Source organism: Bison bison, unplaced genomic scaffold (assembly GCF_000754665.1).
Source record: "Bison bison bison isolate TAMUID 2011002044 unplaced genomic scaffold, Bison_UMD1.0 scf7180017864227, whole genome shotgun sequence".
Lineage (NCBI taxonomy): Eukaryota > Metazoa > Chordata > Mammalia > Artiodactyla > Bovidae > Bison > Bison bison.
In genome coordinates, this window is record NW_011494799.1 from 2,436,742 (window position 1) to 2,442,019 (window position 5,278).

At 43.0% G+C, this 5,278-nt stretch overlaps 1 long non-coding RNA gene across 2 annotated transcripts in view; it reads right to left on the reverse strand.

The window, feature by feature from the left end:
• LOC104992882 overlaps positions 1 to 772 on the reverse strand; it is a 174,345-nt gene extending 173,573 nt beyond the window's left edge. For both annotated transcript variants that reach the window (XR_825764.1, XR_825765.1), the window contains exon 1: positions 273 to 772. This is a non-coding gene — a long non-coding RNA (uncharacterized LOC104992882). The remainder of the gene's footprint in view (positions 1 to 272) is intronic.
• Between the last annotated feature and the right edge of the window lie 4,506 nt (positions 773 to 5,278).

Sequence of the window (5,278 nt, forward strand, 5' to 3'; positions counted from 1 at the left end):
GCGCCCGCCCGCCGCATCCCTGCTCTACCCTCCGCTCGCCTCCGGGGCTGGCGGTGCCCTGGGGAAGCCCCGCTTTCTCCGAGGCCAAGACTGGACAGGTGCGCTCAGGTGACCGGGCGGAGTGCGCTCGGAGCCCGCCGCTGGCGGCTAGGGGTCCGCAGGATCGCGGGGCGATTCGTTTTCGCAGACACCTGCTTTGGATCGTGTGTGTGGACCCACGGGCCCTCACTGTGTTTATAGTCTCCCCAAACCGGAAGAATTCTGATGCTTACCTTTGGGAGGGAAGAGTCAGTGAGAACACATGCAAGTCACAGAGTTCTTTGCCTCTATGAACCAGGGATGGAGTTTGCCAGCCGAGTGTGAATTCGGCATGTCCTCTTGCACACTTCAGACAGTATCTCCCCAAGATTTAACTGAGCAATATTAACACTGCACTAATAGCTAGTCTCCATACGGCGCCCAAACAAAACCTAACCCATATCTTAAGGGTCATGAGAACAGATTGCAACAATACAGAGAAAGAGCTGAATCTCAAATCACAGAAGTCTTCCTTTTCCAAATAGGCAAAATAATTGTATCACAAGCACCTTGCTTTTGGAATTCTGAGTTTCTAGGCTGCTCTGTGCTCGAGGCAGCTACAATTAGCTTTGTTAATGTGGTACAGACTTTGTAACTGGAATCCGTAACTCTTTCTGGTATGAAGGATCCAAAACTTCTACTTTATCATGTAATTTGAGAACAATTGAGGACGAGCAGAATCGGACACCCTCCCCTCAGCAGTGTCTATATAGTTGTCAATTACATCCAGACAAGGCTTTGGAACAGAACAGACTGTGCTGCTGGTGGCATCAACGCTTCACGGTTTCTCAAAGAAAGCATATCTTTTAAAAACAAACCAAAAAAAAGCAACCACAGCAGCAAGCATCACCCCAACCCTGTACCCGTGTCTTGCTTCTGAATCATAAATCATGAAATAAGAGTGAACAGTGACTCCAGCCTTCCTGCCTTTAGCAACCGGAACTGATAATGCCGAAAAGGAAGAGAAACAAACATTTGAGCTGTATGGCTGTTGGGGGAGGGTGCCTGTGGGAAGTTCCAGGTTCACCATTTGTTAGAGACCTCCCAGGGTTAGGAAGTGTCTTTCTTCAAAGTAGTTCAGTTCAGTTCAGTTCAGTTCAGTCGCTCAGTCGTGTCCGACTCTTTGCGACCTCATGAATCGCAGCGCGGCAGGCTTCCCTGTCCATCACCAACTCCCAGAGTTCACTCAGACTCATGTCCATCTAGTCAGTGATGCCACCCAGCCATCTCATCCTCTGTCGTCCCCTTCTCCTCCTGCCCCTAATCCCTCCCAGCATCAGAGTCTTTTCCAATGAGTCAACTCTTCGCATGAGGTGGCCAAAGTACTGGAGTTTCAGTTTTAGCATCATTCCTTCCAAAGAAATCCCAGGGCTGATCTAAGTGTTTCTCAAACCCAGCTTCACAAGAGACTAACCTTGGAGTTTTTAAGAAAATACAGGTGCTTCCAGTGTCTCCTAGTTTATAATCTATGGGAACTTGAATTTGTATCCTACTGTTGTGTGGAAATTGTATAAATCTTAATTATGTTGAATTGGCTCAAAATAAAAAGATGCAAGCTTTCAGTTACAAGATAATTAAATACTAGTGATGTAGTATATGCATGATGACTATAGTTAACACTGCCCTATGATGGATATGAAAGTTTAGAGAATAAATCCTGAGTTCTCATTACAAGGAAAAAAAATATTTTTTTTGTATCTATGTGAGATGATGGATGCTCACTAAACTTACCATGGTAATCATTTCATGATGTATATAAGTGAAGTCATTATGCTGTGTACCTTAAACTTGTACAGTGATGTATGTCAATTTTATCTTAATAAAACTGGTAGGAAAAAGAAAATACCAGTGCCCAGAGCAACATTCTGATTCTCTTGGTCTTGGGTGTGGTCTGGATAGAAGTACTCTGGAAAACCTTTCCTGTCATTGGAATGCGCAGTCCTCCAGCTGCACATTCCAATTTTGTTCTGTTTTATAGGATATATGAATGGGATTCGTGGGGTATTATTCTCTTCTGTTTCATGGGATACAAGTGTCCCTTCTCCTTCATTCTTTCTCTTCCCTCCAAACACAGCACAGAACCCACAGTAGATAAACAAAGTCTCTTCTCTTTGTGAATTAGAAAAGAATAGTGAAATACAGTTGATTTATAATATTGTGTTCATTTCAGATATACAGTAAAGCTGTTCAGTTATACACACATATATATTCTTTCTTTACATTCTCTTCCTTTATAGGTTATTACAATATATTGAGTGTAGTTTTTCCTTATCCTTCACTTGCTCCTATTCACATTCTGGTCTATTCATTCTAGATACTAAAAATGTATCATTGTGTTGTGAGTGTTTACTCACCAAGTCATGTCTGACTCCTTGCAACCCCATGGACTGCAGCATGCCAGTCTTCCTTGTCCTTCACCACCTCCCAGAGTTTGCTCAAATTCATGTCCAATGAGTCGGTGATGCTGTCTGGCCATTTCACCCTCTGCCTCCCTCTTCTCCTTTTGCCTTCAATGTATCATCACCCATTTTCATACCGTGATATTAATAGAAGTTGTTTTTGCTATTGATAGTTTCATGTTTTCATTATTTAAAGTATTGACTGGAGTGGGGGGATTCTTACTGAGGGATTCTGAACTCTAAAATATTTTTCTTAGAAAGTTCCACCTTGAGCTTGTGGCTTTTTATTCATCGGATTCAGGCCCACTTTAAGCTTCCCCAGATCACACTCCGATGTCTGGATCCACATTTTGTAAGATCAGAGCATCCTTCCTGTTCACCAAAGTGGAACTGGTGTTACTCTTTCCCTGGATTTTCCGTGCTCTCTGTGGCCAGCAGTGCCACATTGCTGGATTATGTTGTACACTTTTCCTTGAGAGATAGATGATCTGTTCTTTGATTAGACACCCTGACCTTTTACGGGTGTTGATCATTGATCTTGATCTGGGCTGGAGAGAAAGCTCTTGACTCTGAAAAGTTCCTCTGCTGCCAACACCAGAGGGAAATTCAGTTTCTGCATCCACATACCCACGGCAGCAGGATTTCTCTTCAATTAGGACTTTTCTCGTTATTATTTTACTTTTATTAAGCAAGCTGCAGCCTCCATTTTCCAGCTCTGGCTTTTAGTTACAGTAATCAATTTTTCAGTGAAACTGGCTGTAATTGTTGGCTTGGATATTGAGCTTTCATGGGGCTTAGACAGAGTGCGTTCCCATGAAGGGGCTTCTCCATACCTCGTAGACAGATGGGTAATAATACCATACATTAATACCTCCACATTGGCTTATGTGTGTTTGACCACAGTGCAAGCATAATTATTTTTGCCCAGTAAAAGCTATTAGAGATCTATTTGGTAGGTTTTACGATCAATAGCTCCTGTGATATTTGTGTTGCAGCCACAGAATAATCAATTGAAGGTCATATAAAGTAAATTACCATCCTCCTATAATGATTCTTTTTTCTAGATGAGAATTGGGTTTTATTATTTCATCAGGAGCCTCTCTCGATGCATGCTCTGTCTGTTTGAGAAAGAGAGAGATAAAAGTTGTGAGCGTGTTTTGAACACAGTATTAATATCCATTACTCGAATTTATGTTATCGGATTATTGAATTAGTGGATTCACACTGGAATTCCTTCCAAACCCTTTCTTATGGACTCAGTGCCACAGTTAATAATAGGCAGGAGCACACAGATGTCTTTTGATACACGGTGGAGTGAGTCACTTTGCAAAAGTCAATCTTTGTGGCTGTCTCTTTAAAGCAAATTTAGAGTTGGTTAAGTGTGTTCTATTGACAGGGTGCCTGAATTTTTCTCTTCAAACCCTTTTGGAGAGTGACTGGTCAACTAACCAGGGGATGGAGGCCAGAAGGCTGAATATCCTAGTTCACTGCCCACTGGTACCTCAAGGTACAACCGAGATCAAAGTGGAGTGGGGCAAGGATGCTGTACCTGCTTTCCCGGGGGCGGGGGCGGGGGGGCTTCTCCCTTGGCTGAGATGCCTAAGCTGGATTTCCTACTCATGTTGTGAGCCAGAGTGATGGCCGTGCCTCTAGAAAAGATTGCAGTTTGCCAACCTGAGGCGTACAATCCCCCAGCTGTCTTAAAGGGACCCATTTTCGGAGTTCAGCCTTTCTTTTTGTGGGTGCAATCAGTTGTGCACTGAAAAACTGCAGCCACAGTTGGATAACTGCAGGCACAACAGGCCACCAGAGGCCTCTTTGCTCCAAATTTTGTACCTGCAACTAATTGCACTTACAGAAAATGGGAGTCTGGTAGGAGATTTTTTAAAAATTTGGGCCAGTAAATTCTCCATGGAGGGACTAGGCGAGGAGAGAGACAATTACTCACTTTCTTAAAGACAAAGGCAAATAGAGGCATCCTTTTCTTTACACACTCCATCCAGCCTGGAGTGCAGGGCTTGGGAACCAAATACCAGGTACCACAAGTACCCTGATCGTTTGGGACACGGCCCATCTGTGACATTTCACAAACGTACCAGAAATCATTTGTTGAAAAGTACAGTGGAAAAGACACTGGTGAGTTTAAGGCTATGTGCTTCATGCTAGGTTGCTTCAATCGTGTCCAATTCTTTGCGACCCTATGGATTGTAGCCCACCAGGCTCCTCAGTCCATGGGATTCTCCAGGCAAGAATACTGGAGTGGGTTGCTATGCCCCCTCCAGGGAAATCTTCCCAACTAGTGGGTTCTTTACCACTAGCACCACCTGAGAAGCCTGTTAAGACAACAACTTTTGTGATAAATTAATGTGTTTTTAAAAAATGGGAAAAGACTCCTTTGAAGAAATGTTTATTAGGGATATTACTTTTCATTTGCTTTGGGGACAATTAATGCAGAAATTAAGATTAAGTGCCTCTAGATTTTAATCAAATGATAAATTAACAGATATTTTCAATTTATGTAAAATAATATATATTTATGTACATACATACATTCATGTTCAGTTCAGTCTCTCAGTGTCTCAGTCATGTCTGACTCTTTGTGACCCCATGGATTGCAGCATGCCAGGCTTCCCTGTCCATCATCAACTCACAGAGGTTGCTCACACTCATGTCCATCAAGTCGGTGATACCATCCAACCATCTCATCCTCTGTCGTCCCCTTTTCCTCCCGCCTTCAATCTTTCCCAGCATCAGAGTCTTTTCAAATAAGTCAGTTGTTTGCATCAGGTGGCCAAAGTATT